Source organism: Rhincodon typus, chromosome 6 (assembly GCF_021869965.1).
Source record: "Rhincodon typus isolate 14 chromosome 6, sRhiTyp1.1, whole genome shotgun sequence".
NCBI lineage: Eukaryota > Metazoa > Chordata > Chondrichthyes > Orectolobiformes > Rhincodontidae > Rhincodon > Rhincodon typus.
The window spans coordinates 67,536,677-67,556,117 of record NC_063337.1 but is presented as its reverse complement, the minus strand read 5'-3'; the positions used below and the strand labels follow the sequence as shown (position 1 = coordinate 67,556,117).

The following is a 19,441-nucleotide window of genomic DNA, read 5'->3' as shown; positions in this document are numbered from 1 at the left end:
CTCCTCTGATGTTGCCTGGCCTGCTGTGTTCCTCCAGCTCCACAATGTGTTATCTCTGACTCCAGCATCGGCAATTCTTACTATCTATCAGTCCAGTGAACCTTCTTTTGACTGCCTCTCCTGCCAATATGTCTTTCCTTTGTTAAGGGGCTGTGCTCTGACTAGTGCCCCATATAATTTTAGGAAAACCTCCATACTTTTATACTCCATTCCCTTTGATATTAAGGCCACATTCCATTTGTCTTCCCTGTTACCACTGAACTTGGATGGTGACCTCTTGTGATTTATGGGTGAGGACTCCCAAATCCCTCTCTTCTGTAGCTTTCTGGCATTCTTCTCCATTTAAATAATATTTAGCTCCTCTATTCTTCCTGCCAAAGTGCATAACCTCACAATTTCCCACATGATATTCCATCTGTTAAGTTTTGCCCACCCACTTAATCTGTCAATGTCCCCATTCAGACTCTGTGCCATCCTCATCACATGCTTTCCTATCTATTTTTGTGTCATCCACAAACTTGATTATAATACATTCACTTACTTCATTCAAGTCATTAATGTATATTGTAAATAATTTTTGCTCCAGCACTGATCCTTGTGACACTCCATTAGTTAATGGAGAAAATTAAGGCTGCATTAGACAGACTTTTTGATCTTCAGTTGAATCAAGTATATTGTGGTATTGGCAGCTAGTAGAGCTAAGAGGAAAGTGGACTTAAAGCCACAATCCAAAGCCACAATTTCTTAAATGGCAGACAGGCTCAAAAGGTCAGGTAGCCTCCTCCTGGTCCTATTTCTCATGCTTTTGTGGGTTAGAGGAGCAAAGGGAACTGGAAGCGCAAATCCCCAATTCATTAGGAGAAGAAACATTACATAAGAAGGCCATGAAAAAAATGCCACAGGCATTACAGTTTGCTTTTGCTCAACTTGTATCCAATTTTTATTTGAAACATCTACAGTACTTAATTCTGGTCATTGGATTAAAAAAGATATGTTGACTCTTGGAGGAGACAAAAAAAGTTTTACAAAGTTGACAAAGATCTTTAAAGCTAAAACAGTTTTGATGAATACAAAAGTAGTTCACTTATGGGTAAGACCAATTTGGAAATTCAAAAGAAACATCTTTGTGCGGGGAAAAGTGAGAATGAGGAATTGGCTATCACAAACAGTGGTTGAAATTGATTTATAAATGTATTTAAGGGCAGGCTAGATAGATTTAAAAGGAAGAAAATGAAGAAAAATCAGAGTTTATGTTTTGGCTCTGGTTCTGAGGAAGGGTCACCAGGCATGAAACGTTAACTCTGATTTTTCTTCACAGATGCTGCCAAACCTGCTGAACTTTTCCAGCAACTTCTGTTTTTGTTCCTGATTTACAGCATCCACAGTTCTTTCAGTTTTTACTTGAACTGTTGAGTTTGCTTAATTATTGCCAGCTCACACCTTAGTTGCCTTGACACAACAGAGAGTGCAAATAGATTGTAAAACTGTACACCCCCACCTATCGGCCACACCCTTCTACCTGCATCCAACCTATCACCACCCAATCTACCTTTCCCCAACCCCACTATCCTCGCTCTGGTCTCCTTGAGCTGACACAACCTGTTCATCTTCTCTCCCACCTATCTGCCCCATCCATTCCACTGACCAATCCCCACCACTCTCTACCTGCATTCACCTATCACCATCCCACCTACCTTCCCCAGCCCCACCTCTCCTCTGTCTATTTATTTCCCAGTTCCCTACCCCCTCCCCCATTTATGAAGAAGGGTCCCAACCTGAAACTTTCCTGCTCCTCTGATGCTGCCTGGCCTGCTTCACACTATGTTGTCTATAAAACTGAGTTGTTCTATTTGGAACTACTAAGTGGCTGCAGAGGGGCAGTAATGATGACTTTGAAGGAATCTGCAATTTTGGATTCCCGTGGAACTAGTAACCTTTAAAAGAAATGATCTGCTGCAGTGGATAAAAGAGACAGGACATGCCTCCCTTCAAAACAGCTCACATTCATCATGTCTGCTGTTTAGTACTCAGCCTGCATCGGTCTACCTCACATTCTGAGAACTTCTTGTGAAGATTGATCAGCAGTACAAGCTACCACAAAACATGGAATGGATTAGACAGCAAGCATGGAATGCATGTCGTACCACAGATCTACAAAGGGCAGAGGGAAACAGATTGGGACAGTTTCTCTGCCCCAACCCCACTCCATGGAAATGGCATAACTCAGTCTTTGGTATTTTGAATCAATCAACTCTCCCCACCCCTGGCATGGAGGCAGGTTCTCTGTCCAGATAATGGTGTTGGGCAGCCTCTTGGAGCTGGAGGGCTACATTCTGATAAACAGTGAGGAACTCAGACAAGGTTTCAATATGGAGGTGCCTCCTCACCAGCTTTTTTTAAATATTTGAATTAAAATCCGTGTATAGCAGTCATGCCATGATTGTTGTAGGAGTTGGGATGAGTTTGCAAAGCAGCCTTTGGCTACACCTGGACCCAAGCTGGGAAGGCTTCTGGGCCTGCCTGGAGAATTGGTCCTTGGCCTGCAGGTGGGTGCCCATCGCCAGTCAAATTGTGACCCCACTGCCAGCTCAGGAAACTGGTGGCTCACTGGAAATTTCCAGTTGGCCCTTGAATTGAAGTTAACTAGGTTGTTAATGAATACAATCAGCTCCCCGCCATGTGGCCCTGTACAGGTATCAGCAAAAATTACTGTGCCAGGAATGGGTTTAAGAAATTGGCGGGCCTGACAGCGCCAGTATACTCAGGCCATAACCACCTTCATACCTGCCTCTCTTGGAGCCTGAATATGCCACCAAAAGTTTCACTACAGGCAACTGGGATCTAGGCAAGTTGAACTTGTCACACAAGAAATCAGTGGAGTTGTAAAGTTTGATTGTACTCCTCTCTCTGGATGGGATTATGCAGGGCAGATAATAATAAGATAGAAGCCGTAGATAAAAGAAAGTGCAGAGAAAAGAGAGATCATTTGTTTTGGTATCCTAAGGTGTCCTACAGAGAACTCATCATAGCTCAGCAAGCCTTACTGAGGAAGGCACATTGTTTGAACTCTTTAAAAGTATGGTACTCTCTGGTTCTGAGGAAAATGGCAATAAAATACAAGGTTCAATCCCTGTTATGTACTGCATTCATACTTAATGGCACCAAGGTAGTGCTGGAAGACATTGCATCTCAATTTCCCCAGCCAAGGGAGGGAAGTTAAACAGGATTAAATGGAAATCACAACGTGAAGAGATGTTGTTTGACCTGTTTGTTCCCATTGTTGTTTATTCTCATGGAGCAGGCATTGACTACAGTTCTTAGTTCTGGCCATTCCATAGTGACCACTGTAATATACATTACATGTGTGGATGATTGCTGAAAACCATCAGGAAGGGAAATTTGCACAAGGACATACTTAGCCAGAGTTGCTGAAAACTCAACTGAGTTCACTTTATGGGAAAAGCAGAAAGGAACCATGACTCGGGCAGAGGCTGTTTGGCTCTTCAAGCCTGTTCTGCCATTCAGTTATCTGCTTCTGTAACTATTGCCAGTAATTTTACTTCATATCTCTTAATAATAACCTTGCCTAATAAAACAAATCTTGTATCATACTTTAGCTATCTTCAATCCATCTAGCTAAATGTGAGAGAATTCTAAATTTAACTGTGTGAAGAAGTGCTTTCCAACATGAACTCTGAATTGCTTATTGCTGATTTTAAATTCAGTTAAGAAATTCTTTTAGACTTTTGAGATGAAATAGCTTCCAACAACTTAAACCCTTTAAAAACATCTCTATTAATTTTGTTGTTATCCTACATATGTGCATATGAGTTAAGCATAGGATTAGACCATTTGAGATAACAAGGTGTAGAGCTGGATGAACACAGCAGGCCAAGCAACATCAAGGAGCAGGAAAGCTGACGTTTCGGGCCTAGACCCTTCTTCAGAAATGACCAGAAATGACCAGATTAGACCATTTGGCCTGATTGTAACCTGAACCCTACATTCCATAAACTGACCCCCCTCCCAAAAGACTGCCTTGTTCACAAAGAATCTATCCCCCTCTGCCTTAAAAATGTTCAGTGCCAATTTTCATCATCTTTGATGAAACTAGTTCTACGGACTCATGACCCTCTAAATGAAAAATAATTCTGCTCCTGTCTTAGATGGGCAACTCCTTATTTTTCAATGGTGACCTCTAGTTCTACGTTCTCTCACAAGGGGATCACCCTTTCCTCAAAGGCCTTATCAAGACCCCTCAGGATATTATCTATTTCACTCAAATTGCTTCTTACTCTTCTACAGCCCAACTGATACAAGCCTAGCCTTCCCAACCTTTCCTCATAAGGCAATCCACTCATTTCAGGTATTAGTTCAGTAAACTTTCCCTGAACTACTTTCAATGAATTTAAATCTTGCATACGAATCTTTTGTTTTTCATGCACTAAAACATTTAGATCATTCTGCATCTCAGAGCTTTGCAATCTCTTCACATTTTTTATTCTTCATATCAAGATGGACAATTTCACATTTTCCCACATTACACTCCATTTACCAGATCTTTAGCGTCACTTTATATACCTATGTCCCTTTATAATCTCATTATGTCCTCTTCACAACTCACTTATCCATCTAATTTTGTGGCATCACATTTAAAAACCATATCTTTGTGTGACCCCTTCATCCAGTTATTTATATGAACTGTAAAAGGTAGAGGCCTCAGCACTGATCTAAATGGCTCATCACTCATTACATCTTGTCAACAAGAAATAAACAATTTTATGCCTATTCCCTATTTATAAGAGTATATAGGCCAGTAGATGCAATCTGCCCTCCTAATCTAATCCTTTTAGTTTGATATTATTCTACCAGGAAAAAAAGAAATGACCGTGCTGGCTTATGTTGAGTAGCTAGTTTGTTTATATTCGTAAAACCTCCAATTCCTATGGCACTTCCATAAAAGTGAAAATTAATAAAAGACTGAAAGCTTTTATTTTCGATTTCCTCTTCAATGAGTAATGGAAATAGCAGAAACTCAAAAATCCATGGCTCCTGTTGCAGTGTAGAAGCTGAAATTCTGGAGGACCACTGCTGAGATATCAGTTTTCAACTAAAGTTAACAAATTGATAGTAACTTGAACATGGTGTCAACTAATATGAAAATGGCAGAGAATACTGGACTAGACTCAAAAGATGTAAAATGACTCTTTTTTTATTATCTATGCATTGCTGAATAATTAACAATTTCAATGGAGCACATGAACTGTCACTTTCCTTTTACCAGCAGTTTTCTTTCCCTTTCTGTTAAATTTAATGACTTATAGAATTATAGATTCTTTACAGTGCAGAAAGAGGCCATTCAACCTATCAAGTCTGCACCGACCCTCCAAGTAGCATCCCACCTATCCCCATTTAATAACCTCTTGTTAGGTCATGACCTCCAGCAATTCATCTAAGAAACCATTGTTCAACTATAATCCTTAATATTAAGTATAGGTAGACAGTTCAGGTGAAATATCAGTTGGCCCCAATTTTCTGCCTTCACTAACATCTAGATATGCAGCCTGAACAGTGGAGCACCAGGACAGCTTTCACTATTGAAAACTCCTATGCAAAATTCTCCTGCATAATCTTCCGAACCAAGGACTTACTCCAGTCTCAATCTTATTTCAGCACAAACAGGTGTAATGATTGGGACCAAGTTCACTTTGTTAACCACAAGGTTCTTGATTGAAGTTGTTAACCTGGGCCAATCAGGAAAGCCTTGGCTGACCAATATAACTAGGGGATTGTGCCTGGGGACTCTGCTTGATACTGATTCTTTTGTCACATGGGTATTTTTCCTGGTGGTGGTGGTAGTATGTTAATAAAGTTATCTGCACACCTGTTGTTTTTTACTGTCTCATGCCTGCACGTGCACAACAAGGCTTCTTGGAAGATAAGCACTACAACTAGATGGCGGTAGTGTAGGGGAGCAGCAAAAAATAACGAGGAGATTAGGATCTCCTCAGAAAAAGAAATAACTAAGGGATTGCCCCAGGGGCTCAGCTTGATTCTGATTCTTTTGTCACATGGGTATTTTTCCTGGTGGTGGTAGGATGTTAATAAAGTTATCTGCACACCTGTTGTTTTTTACTGTCTCATGCCTGCACGTGCACAACAAGGGTTCTCGGAAGATAAGCACTACAACTAGATGGCAGTAGTGTAGGGGAGCAGCAAAAAATAACGAGGAGATTAGGATGACAGGATACTGGTTTCTGTGCAGTTATTTCACTAGGGTATTAAGAATGAGTAGGAAGTGGAGTTGCAGCTGCAATGATTTTATTGAATGGTGGAGCAGATTCAAAGATGCCAAATGGCCTACTCCTGCTCCTAATTCCTATGCTTGTACATCATTTACCAAATATTGTCTCGTACATGTGAAACCTCTTGAGTTGTTTCTGAGAGATGACATTTTCTAGACTTGTATGTATAGTTATGATCAATTATTGAGTGTTATCTCATGGTTCTGCAGTAATCTGTTTGCACCAAACATGCTCTGTAGAATAATTCCTGAATCTTGTACTCTAGTGAGAAGCTACACATTCAGGGAGCTTATATTGGAGATTCAAGCTATAATAATTAAAGCTATTTGAAAACAGTGCCAAACCTGAGCATGGCTTGCCATTGGGAACAGAGGATCACAGAGCCACCTCTACAAAAAAAAATCAGAATATAATGAAGTGCAAGTATTCTTTGTGCCAGTCCCAATGTACTTTTGGCTCTGGTTCGTATCCTTTCCAAACACTGTGAGATGGTTATAAGTACATTAAAAACTATATATGAAAGGACTTATTGAGCAGATTTCGTCTCAGCAGTATCAAGATGATTTATCGATTGGCAGCTAGTCAACTGAACACTTACACCAGCACTGGTCATGCCTTTATTACTCTTTAGCTCCTTGGGAATAGCTCTGCAGTTTCTGCAGAGAGGGGAATGTTTACGTACCAACAGCGTAGGTTAAAAGAACCGAAAATGCCAGTGTGTTGGAAAGCAAACAGAAACCCACTGTTTGCTGCATTTGGTTTCACTGTGACTATAAGTGTTCAGGAAATTCCAGTAGCCTGTCATTTGCAGGGTTAACATGAAGCAGTTTTAACCATGTGATGGAATCATAGAATCATACAGAACAGAAGAAGCCCTTTGGCCCATCGAGTCATCCCCACACTGGGCCCATAGCCCTGAATGTTATGACTATTCAAGTGCTCATCTAAGTACTTTTTGAAGTGCTGTGAGGTTTCCTGCCCCAACTGCACTTAAAATAATCCCCCACAACCCTCTGGCTGAAAATACTTTTCCTCAAATCCCCTCTAAACCGCCTGTCTTTCATTTTAGAATTCTTTCCCCTTGTTATTGACTGTTTGACTAAGGGGAATGGTTGCTTTTTATTCACCCTGCCCATGTCATTTATAATCTTATTATAAGATGATAACAATAAAAAAAACAGATGAATGATGTCCTTGGATTTTTGCAGTCCACACCTTTAATCAGAAGAGGCAGTCTTAGAATACCTACAGTGTGGATACAGGCCCTTTGGCCCAACAGGTCCACACCAACCCTCAGAGTATCTCACCCAGACCCATCCCTGCATAACTCACCTAATCTACAAATCCCTGAACACTATGGGCAATTTACCATGGCCAATTCACCTAGCCTGCACATCTTTGGACTCCGGGAGGAAACCAGAGCATCTGAGGGAAACCCATACAGACACAGAGAGAATGTACAAACTCCACACAGACAGTCACCTGAGGCTGGAATTGAACCTGGGCACCTGGCATTGTGAGGCAGCAGTGCTAACCACCGAGCCACCATGCCACTCTTCTCTGACCCTCTTTTGAATTTCAGTCCAATGAGCCACCTTTCCTGTATGCACTGGGGGACAGGAACAGAGCTGGAGAGATATCCATTGAAGAGCTAGACTTTGGTGCCTTTGTGTAGCGCAGTCTGTTATCAGGCAGGCTTCCAATTGTTTGAAGACTTCTTGACTCGTCCAAGCACACTGTTCAGCACACCCAATCAAGGGAGCCATACAGTGTGATGATCTTCTGCAGATGCCATTACATGTTCCTCTAAAAGAGACATGGATATTGAATTTGGGGGAGGACTAAAATGGAAAAGTTTCTTGAAGGAGCAGGAGGGAGATGAGGAAGATGCAATGGAATATGCATCCATAATTCACACTACCGTGAATACTCCGGCTGTTAACAGTATTGGGGTGGTACAGTGGCTCAATGGGTAGCACTGCCGCCTCACAGTGCCCAAGGACCCAGATTCAATTCCACCCTTGGGCGACTGCCTGTGTGGAGTTTGCACATTCTACCTGTGTCTGCGTGGGTTTCCTCCGGGTACTCCAGTTTCCTCCCACAGTCCAAAGATGTGCAATGTAAGTTCACCATGCTAAACCACCTATAGTGTCCAGGGATTTTTAGATTAGGTGGGTTAGACATGGGAAGTGTAGGGGTAGGGGATTAGGTCTGGGTCAGATGCTCTTTGGAGGGGCAGTGTGGACTTGTTAGGCTAAATGGCCTGTTTCCACATTATTGGGATTCTATGAATCATCAGCAGCCACACTGTCCCGAAGGCCATTCGTGTTATTCCCCTCGTTTGTCATTTTTTCCTTTACTGCCACCTAAGAATGGAAATGTAGAAGTCTGGGTGCACAGAGCATCATGTCCATTAGTCTTAACTCATGTACCTTCAATATTAACACAGAAACTGTCTCCCAAGTGAACAACAAACAGCAATTAATGACACAGTGGCCTACGGTAATGGCCATTCCGATGGTGTTCTCCCCCTAAGGATGAGATGAGGTGTAGGCCCTTGCTTACGAGTTATTACATGGGTTTAGTTACTTGTGGAAGTTTTCATTGCCCTGGGAGTGCTACTGGAGTACATTCTGAGGCTGCTGCATCAGCATCAATGTGAGGGCAGCATCTGTCACAGAGTCTTACTACATAGCTGTTTCCTCATGTAGTCGGAGTGGTCAAGGAGGTGGATTGATGATGATGATGAGGAAGATGATGATGATGACAGCTCCCTGCTCATGATCTGAGACTTCCTCAGTCTTCTTTTCATTTTTTATGATCTTTGGAGGGAGCCACCAGCAGGAATACTGCTGGTGTTGACACCATGACACCTTGTCAACACCAGCATCTTTGCAGGATGGCTGCTACTGACTAGTCAATGCTGCAGATTGTGTCATACACCATGCATATGTCAGTGTGCTTGTTTCTGTGCCCACTTTGAGTAATACCACTAATGAGCTTTCCACAACTTTAACCTGTCTCTTGGTGGAGGATTCACCTAGCTAATTATGGCTGTACCTGCTGCCCATTCTCAGAGCAGAATTAGCCCACAATTACTTCCATCTTAATCTCCTCTTGTTCACTCACTCAGTATGCTTCACTCTATATCACACTCTCTGGTTGGAATGGGGGCACAGCAAGGTGAGTGTACCAGTGCTGGTTTATTTTGTGTTAGAATTATGTGATGGGGCGGGTTCATTCACTAACAACATCACCCCTGCAGGTGCACACAACACTGCCATAATGGATAACAAGGTGTAGAGCTGGATGAACACAGCAGGCCAAGCAGCATCAGAGGAGCAGGAAAGCTGATGTTTCGGGTCGAGACCCTTTTTCATTTCTGCTTGGCCTGCTGCGTTCATCCAGCTCTACACCTTGTTATCTCAGATTCTCCAGCATCTGCAGTTCCTACTATCACTTCCATAATGGAGGCATTTTATTCAGTTGCATTCACTTTGCCAAGAAGTCATTGAAACACAAGCGACTAAAAGCACATCTTCCTCATAATGCCACAGTTATTCAAAGAGTGACCGACCTTCGGCCATGCTTCTTTTGTTTGGTTGGTTGACATTCTCCTCCTAGTCTTAGAATACCTCTTCTCGCTGCCATCAACAATTAATACCTCAAGGAATGCATCTGAGATACATGGGGTTATCCTGGTATAGACAACTGATCTGGTGTTGCCTGGCGACTTGTTTCTCTCTTCCATCTGTGCCAGAAACTGTTACTATTATAATAGTTGCCATTTGTTATTTAAATCAACCCCATTCACAGCAACTCCTGATTCCTTGCCTCAGCCACTGTGCATAATTGAACAATGATATCAGCAGCAGGACAAATGGCCTTTACTTTCAAAATTGCATCATGCATCTAAAGATGTGGGATTGCACTTCTGAAGCTCCTAAATTTGGAATTCTGGACTCAGGCGAAATCCAGGCTATTATTTCCAGTTCTGATCTGGCGAAGCCACAGGTATTGTCTGCTTTCTTGGTCTGCCTTTCACCTTAAATTCCTTGTGCTCTATCTTTCTTTCTTGATTTGTGTAATAATATTAAACTAAACGTCCAATTCATATGGCTATTGGATCTCCAGAAGGCAATTATTTCCAGTACTGGCCTTTATCCATCAGCCCACCACAATGACCAACTTTCCTTAACTTTACTTTAACCAAGTAATTTACATGTATTCGATACTCCTTTAATGTAATTCAACTATTACCAGAGTAGATGAAGACCAAGAGTGCATTGATATCAATATCACAGCAGATTCCCATAGATTGTCAGCCTGTTTCCACTATGCACTGATGAACAATGTCTTCACCATCTGCTCCTGCTCACTTATACAGTATTGTGGCCTTCATCATGTGATCGATCAAATACCTGTCCTCCTGTTCCTCCTGAGCTATGTACCTGAGCTGGTTAAGGATAGACATGAGTCTTGTGATGGAGTTTCCTGAAAGTCTGTCACCATGTCATTGGATTTCCTTCTTCCCCGTGAAAGGAATTGGAGATTTTTGTCGGACTGTGGGATATGAAAATGTGAAAAAGAATTTATAATGTTGTCTGTTTGAAGTCATGAATTTGCAAGTCACACTTCAGTGATTGTTAATGTCAAATCACCAGGAGTGTCACACGTAATGGAATGGTATAATATTATAGTTCTGTCATCAGGTCATTGTGAGACTTCTCCGCTCCAGCATTAATGGCCAGGTATTTGAAGATTCAGCCTACGTCCATCATCTCCTCCTCCTCTATTATCATCAGAGGAACTACTGCTCATAGGTCAACACTGTCACTCCCCACCTCCTCAAGTTCTCGATCTCTCCTTGGTATTCTTCTGTAAGGAGAGAAAGAGTCAATGAAGGTGAGCTGTGGAATGCTTTGTAAGGATGAAAGGATATCATTTATAGAGGATCAAAGTGCGGGACCAGTGTGACATTGCTGTGGCTCAGCTGGGGATTACTGATCAGATGGAAATTTGAAGAGGTGCCTTGAGAGAGAGAGTGATGGAGATCAATGCAGCGTGTGCTGGCCCAAGGAATGATTTGCAGAAGTGGGAGGCAATTTTAGATAGTTAACACTTCTTACCTTTGCTGACCACATCAGGTCATTGAACCCCTAGTAACACTGTGCACAGGAGTGAGGTGCCACAAATCTGCTGTTGACTTCTCTATCATTTTCAGCTATGTCTGTTTGTTCTTTGTGGTTCCTTCTCCATTCCATAGGGGACAGAACTTTATGTAGGTTCTCACACACTAGGCCTTGACTTCCAGGAACATCTCAGAGAACCAGGGTGCAATGCTCTAATGTTCAGTCTCTAATCTGGATTCTTGGGAGTTCCATCCATAAATTCTGGAGTCTCTTTACACTTGGGTGCTGAAATAGATAGCTGTAGGTCATCATCATGCCCACCTTGCTTCATTAAATTGGGAAATCCGGGAGCCACTTGACAAGTACACACTGAAATGTCCAAATTTCTAATCCACTGCAGGTTTTTATTGTCATCAGTTTATTTGCTGGCCTCTTTATGTTGATACCTACAACTCTTCAGCGTTAACTTGCTTCTGGCAACAGCTGGAGTAGCAGTGAAAAACCTTACATTCACTGTTGGGCACAACAAAAATAATTGAGGGCTTCCGTATTTATATGTTTCATATCTCAGGACAGCATATATAAACAACTGTGTTAAACACCAACAGCACTATATTCTTTTCCAGTTTGCAGCAACAAAACTGATCCTATATAACCTAATTACATGAAAAGGTTTATTTAAACACAGGACAAATTGATAGGATTGTCTTATACTCATATTACACAATGTTTAAAAGATGGTTACAAGCTTGGATTCAAATTAAAGACATCTAGACTCCAACCACTGGAGGAAGTAAATTCACTGTTTAGTTTTAGTGTCAACCAAAATATACACCTATGCTTATGGTTATAAGTCTGGCATCCTCTTGATCCACGTCCCTTTATTTCCTTGTTTAATAATAATCCTTCCCCTCTGTCAATATTTTAGCACTTTTTGTGTGTGTGTACCACATTCACTGACTTCTCAGTTTGCATTGGTTGCCTTTCTTTCCTCACTGTTGCTCAGAGTACTTACCCTGGATTTCAGCCATTTCAGTGTCAAGACAGACAGCTAATGAGAACCTTACCTGAAGTGGATGACACAGACCACTCCATGATTTGTACCAATTACAGGTCTAAAACTATAACCAAAGAAAATTGTGTAAATGCGACAGTGTGTGAAGTGGATTCAGAGACCTGCAGCGTGGCACTGATAAGAGTGTTTGAAAGATAGGGTCTGGTTCTCAGCACTGACAAAGTAGTCCAACCTGAAGCACATTGCTACAATACAAGAGCTCTTAAAGGTGCATCAGGGGAACTAAGTAATACAGATTTACTTTAGGCTTGTACAATGTCTGTTCTTTTGTGATTTTCTGGTAGGTTCATACATTGTCTGCAGGTATGTTTATCTGAAATGTTTTTTTTAACTTTGTAATAATATTGCAACTTGTTCAAATGTTTTATCTGTGGCATCTGTCAAGTACAGGGATTGTATACTCCAGTACTGTAAAATATTGGAATTGCAGGTGACACTTTATCTAAATATACTATAATTTTACTTGTCAGGGAGTGCAGATTCCGAATCATTCTGTAGAAAATTAAAAACAACACACACACAACTAACAGGACACAATGATTCATTTTGAATTTATTCCAGAATAGTAAAATGGTCAAAAACAAATGTTCATGAAATGTATCAATTATTGCAGATGACTTGATTGTCTAATGCATAACCACAATCTCGTACATTTCAAATCCAACATTTTACAATACACTAAATCAATGTCAATTTACTCACTCTGTACACAGTTACTGATGCAGGCAGCGTCCTGTCACTGCATTCATCATGGAAGTAGAGAAATTTGCACAATCCTGTTTTAAGCATTAGTCATTCCAAATCCGTAAGCAAAGTTGGCCCAAAGGCTATTTGTTTAATGCTGTATTAGCTACTAACTTTCTGGCACAGGCCATAACCCAAATCAATATCCTGTATCTAGTTCCTGGGTGCATGTACAATATCCGTCCACCCCTTCAAGATAAATTGATGGGATAAGGTTTTTACTAAAGCAAATACTACAGCTAGATTTTCCAATATATAATATGCAAAGTTAGAAGCAGCATAATCCATGGGCTACAATGGGGATTGCCTTTTCTGAAAGAGAACATAGTGGTGTCTTGGATATTGATGGTAGAATCATCTAGTCCCAAAGCTACTGAAATCAATGATTTGTTTGATCTGCATAATATATTGAGATTCTGGCAACGGTATTGCTTTCTGGCAATTTGATGGGAGCCTTAATTTACAGTAATATTGTACTGAAACTGACTCTGCAAATCAAAATGGGAAAGAGTGTTTTGGATTGTATATGAGTTTCCCTCATTTATCTGGGATCAATTTTGAAAATACCACAATCAAACCAGTAAAAACAATCAGCGTCCTCCTTCATTGTTACCTGAACATTGCTTCAGAAAAGTCTTTTATTTCACAGTAAATAGAGTCATGGAGTAATATAGCATGGAAATAGATTCCTCAGTCCAACTCGTCCATGTTGACCAGATGTCTTAAATAAATCTAGTCCTATTTGCCAGCATTTGGCCCATATCCCTCTAAACCCTTCCTATTCATGTACCCATCGAAATGCCTTTTAAATGTGGTAATTGTGCCAGCCTCCACCACTTCCTCCAGCAGCTCATTCCATACATGCACCACCCTCTGTGTGAAAAAGTTGCCCCTTAGTTTCCTTTTAAATCTTTCTCCTCTTATGTTAAACCTATGCTGTCTAGTTTTGGACTTCCCCACCCCAGGGAAAAGACCTTCTCTCTTTACCCTATTCATGCCCCTCATGATTTTATAAACCTCAATAAGGTCACACTTCAGCCTCCGAGGCTCCAGGGGAAATAGCCCCAGCCTATTCAGCCTCTACCTGTAGCTCAAACCTTCCAAACTGGCAACATCCTTGTTAATCTTTTCTGAACCCTTTCAAGTTTCACAATATCCTTCCTATAGCAGTGACACCAGAATTGCGCACAATATTCCAAAAGTCGCCTAACCAATGTCCTGTACAGCTGCAACATGACCTCCTAACTCGTAGTCAGTGCGCTGACCAATAAAGGCCAGCATACCAAAAGCCTTCTTCATTATCCTGTCTACTTGGGACTCCAATTTCAAGGACTTATGAACCTGCACTCCAAGGTCTTTTTGTTCAGCAACAAAAAATATGGAACACTTCGTGAATTAGCGTGTCATCCTTGTGCAGGGGTCATGTTAATCTTCTCTGTATCGTTCCAATTTTAATTTATACGCTACTGAACTGAGCACTGAAATGTGTGAACTTGTGAACTTCCAAGATTACAATGAAACATTGCTGCAGATCCCTGGTGGAGTGTTGTGCAATCCATGGCAAGAGAAGCAAGGCATGAGCTATGACAATGACTATCGAATGATAAAAGGAAGGAATCATAAGAAGGGCCCAGAGTGGAGTGTCTTTTGGGAGACTCAGATGAGGACATTCGGTGATATGGATCTACCTGCAATGTGGAAGACATTGTTGCATTTACAAATATGTCCTTCATTGCATTGTGGCAATGCAAATAAATATATTATTGCTGTGTCTGTTTTATAATCCATTTTTACAAGACAAGTACATTTTGCTGGTAAAAGGAACAAAACCAAGAAGGCATAGATTTAAAGTGATGTGCAAAAGAAACAAGGCTGATGTGAGGAAAATAATTTTTCATTCGGCAAGAAGTTATGGTTTGGAATACACTGTCTGGAAATGCAGGGGAGACAAGTTCAATTGAGGCATTCAAGAGGGTAAGGGTATGGGGAGAAAACAGGAAATTGGCAATAGATAATAATGCATGTTTGAAGAGCTGGAACAGGCACAATAGGCCAAATGGCTTCCTTCTGCACTGTAACATTTCTGTAATTCTGTGATTTCAATTACCTCATCGCCTTCAATGTTGTAGGGGAGTTATTATGAGCAGGAGGAGGCCAAATGGCCCTTCGAGCCTGCTCCGCCATTCTTCACGATCATAGTTGATAATCCAACTCAATAGCCTAATCCTGCTTTCTCCCCATAGCCTTTGATCCCATTCACCCCAAGTGCTACATCTAGTCGCCTCTTGAATACATTCAATGTTTTGGCATCAACTACTCCCTGTGGTAATGAATTCCACAGGCTCACCACTCTTTGGGTGAAGAAATGTGTCCTCATCTCCGTCCTAAATCACCTACCCCCAATCTTCATATTGTGACCCCTGGTTCCGGACACCCCCACCATTGGGAACATCCTCCCTGCATCTACCCTGTGCAGCCCTGTTAGAATTTTATAAGTCTTTATGAGATCCTCCCTCATTCATCTGAATTCTAGCAAAAACAATCCTAACCAAGTCAATCTCTACTCATACATCAGACCCGCCATCCCCAGAATCAGCCTGGCAAACCTTCGCTGCACACCCTCGAGAGCAAGATCACCCTTCCTCAGAAAAGGATACCAAAATTGCACACAGTATTCTAGGTGTCATCTCACCAAGGCCCTGTACAACTGCAATAGCACATCCCTGTTTCTGTACTCAAAACCCTGCGCAAGGAAAGCCAACATACCATTTGCCTTCTTTATTGCCTGCTGCAGCTGCATGCTTACCTTCAGCGACTGGTGCACGAAGACACCCAGGTCCTGCTGCACACTCTCTCTCCCAATTTACAGCCATTCAGGTACTAATCTAACTTCTTGTCTTTTGCTTCCAAAGTGAATAACCTCACATTTGTCCAAATTATACTAAGGCATTCAGGATCTTGCTTTTCAGCTGGATATCCTCTTTTTGGGAAGTCCTGCTGAGCTGCAATCCAGCCAGGCACTGAGGAGGGCCTGTGCTTGACCCATCTGAGAATTAAAACCCCAGCAAAACCTGCCATCCAATGAGAGGCTGGTACATCCGGCTCTGAGGAGCTCCCTAGGCAAGGTGATAGCTATTGCCAGAAGAACACTACAGTAATTTCAACCAGGTGGACCTCAACTATGAGGTACTTGATTGGGGTTATTAACCTGGGCCAATCAGAAACCTCACAGTCAATGATGTCCATCTGGTCCCAATCACTACAAACATCATAGGAGTCCCACTGTTATGGAGCAACACAACCACGAGTAAACAATGTGGGGTGGAGAGTTTGATGTTCATTGAGGTCATGGGGAAAAGAATAGAATGGTGGTAGAGGTGCTCACAGTAGCAAGAGCAAATGTGTAGCTGTCACCGACCCCTCTCCCACTCATAATGTCCAGCCTCTTGATTGAGTACCGAGTGTCTTTGCTTGAGCAACCTCACTCCCAGAGGAACAAACTGGTCACGCATATTCATCTACTTAAATGTCCTCACCTCCAAACTTGCCACCAGCAACAATGAAAAATTCTACCCTTGCATTGGGAATTCCAACTACAGGATGGTATTGACTTGAACTGAATTTCAAATTTATTTCCATTCCTGCCCTTCAGTTCTCAGACAGCGGACAGAATATCCTGAACATCAAAAATAATTCAGGGTTAGATCCATTCTAGGCTCTGTAATGGCTGTAGAACATTTGAAAAACGAATGTCCCAGACCCTATATGGGACATTAATGTGTACAACAATCCATAAGAATGATACTGGCCACTTCTGCATTTTAACACTGTCATTGGATATGCAGGGAACGTTTGGTCAGTCTTGGATAATGCCTCTCAATTGTTGGAGCATAAAATGAATCAATTGGCAGGCAACCTCAAGGGAACAAAGGCTCCCTCAAATACTTGTGGAATTGTACCACAGTTGTGATTCACTGACTGAAACCACTCCAGCCCACTCAAGATGGCTTTAGGGGCAGGAAGGTGGCCAGGAAATCAAGTTCGCTAACTGCAACAGTGTTGTTAGAATCCTCTCTTCTGCTCATAGACACTTGCACACACTTTCTACCAGTGGTTGTCATTGGGCAATAATGGGAAGGTGGTACCTGTCCTCATAATTTCCATTCATCACTGAGCTACAAGTCCCTCAGCACAGATAAAGGAGTGAACTAGGGTAAGATCATAAGAGCTAAGGAGCAGCAGAAGGCAATTCACCCCATCAAAACTGCTCTGCCTTTCAGTACAATCATGGGTGATCTCATATTGTCATCAACTGCACTTTTCTGCCTGTTCCTCATAACCCACAACCCATTACTAATTAAAAGTCTGTCTATCTCCTCCCAAATGTATTCAGTGAGAGATCTGAGGAACCTGACCTGCACCAATCAATAACACAGATGATAATGGATATGTCCATTGAGCTATCCAGGGAACATATTAGAGATTCCACATAAAATATCTATCTGCAAATGAATTTAACCAGTAGGTTTAAACCACAAAACTCAATCAAGAATAAAAGGGATAACTGCAAAACATAACTTTTGTGTACATTTATGCTTTGATATATTTGTATGTTAATTAAATGTATTTCCTTTTATATGATGGCTTTCAAATATTTGTGGTTGTTATGACCTTCAGTCTCAGTGTTTATTTGGATTATGGTTTATGGTTATTCAAGAACTGTAAGTAATGTTGATCTCGCTGTAGTTCAGAACCATGCCAGATAATTATGAATTGTGGATGTTAGTTTTACCGTAATACTTGCTTTGCTCAGTTTAATTATACATGCATAAAATTTGATCTTGAAGTAACAAATTTGATGTGCACTTTGTTTACAAATGAGAACTATAATTTAATTTTAATATATGTACTCTTCGCAGAAGGTCACTCAGCTCATTTGCTAATACTCCCAGGAAGTTTGTCACAGAAGTGCCTTCATGGACATAGTTGTAAAGCTCTTTATTCGGTTCACACATGCAAAGCATTGGGAAAAGCCAGAATTTGCAATGTCTGTAAAGGACAAATAAAAAGATCGACTAAATACATTAAACATTCTGTACAGTTAAAATAACAACAGGAGCTCAAGTTAATTATTCCTGTTTCACAATTCAAGACTAACATGATTAAGTTAAGAAATTGGTACTTATAAAATCATTGTGCTTCTTTTCAGCTCGATTATATTTATATTTTTTTAGAATGATTTTCCTGAATTGCGTGTTTTGTTTCCAATAACCAAAAGATCAGCATTTGAGGTTGGTTGGCTCGCCAAACTGGTTTGTTGTTCCACAGACGTTTCATCACCCTGCTGGGTAACATCGTCAGTGCAGCCTCAGATGAAGCGTCGGAGTCTTTTCCCGCCTGGTTTTTAAACTTTGTAGTCTGTTGAGCTGGACTGCCTCACTTCCGGTTTTCCTTCGTAGTGGAGTGTATATGGGGTCGAGTTCTATGTGTTTACTGATGGCTTTCTTCGTGGAGTACCAGGCTTCTAGGAATTCCCGTGCCTGTCTCTGCTTAGCATGTCCCAGGATTTTGGTGTTGTCCCAGTCAAAAGAGAGATAAGAAGAACTACCAATTCAACTGGGACTAGATAGACCAACACTTCACCTGCACTTCCAAGAATCTAGTCTACTGCATTCGCTGCTCACAATGTGGTCTCCTCTACATTGGGGAAACGAAGCGTAGACTTGGCGACCGCTTCGCAGAACATCTACATTCTGCTCGCAAAAAAGACCCCAAAAAAGACCTCGAACAGTTCATCCACTTCACCAGCACCTTCCACCCCAACCTTAAGTTCACCTGGACCATCTCTAATACCTCTCTCTCCTTCCTGGACCTCTCTGTCTCCATCTCAGGCAACCACCTAGAAACCAATATCCATTTCAAGCCCACCGACTCCCACAGCTACCTAGAATACACCTCCTCCCACCCACCTTCCTGCAAAAATGCCATCCCCTATTCCCAATTCCTTCGCCTCCGCCGCATCTGCTCCCAGGATGAGGCATTCCACTCCCGTACATCTCAGATGTCCTCGTTTTTCAAGGACCGCAACTTCCCCCTCTCAGTGGTCGAGAACGCCTTCCACCGTGTCTCCCGCATTTACCGCAACTCATCCCTCACACCCCATCCCCGCAATAACAACCAAAAAA

General features: G+C 41.6%; 1 protein-coding gene and 1 non-coding gene across 2 annotated transcripts in view; one reads left to right on the top strand and one right to left on the bottom strand.

Moving 5' to 3' along the window:
- Nucleotides 1–19,441, top strand: part of gpc6a (glypican 6a) — an 892,798-nt gene that overhangs the window by 491,757 nt on the left and 381,600 nt on the right. The gene's annotated exons all lie outside the window — the stretch shown is intronic.
- LOC125483414 lies at nt 14,629–14,735 on the bottom strand. Its single transcript, XR_007262368.1, has one exon. It is a non-coding gene; the product is annotated as a U6 spliceosomal RNA (small nuclear RNA).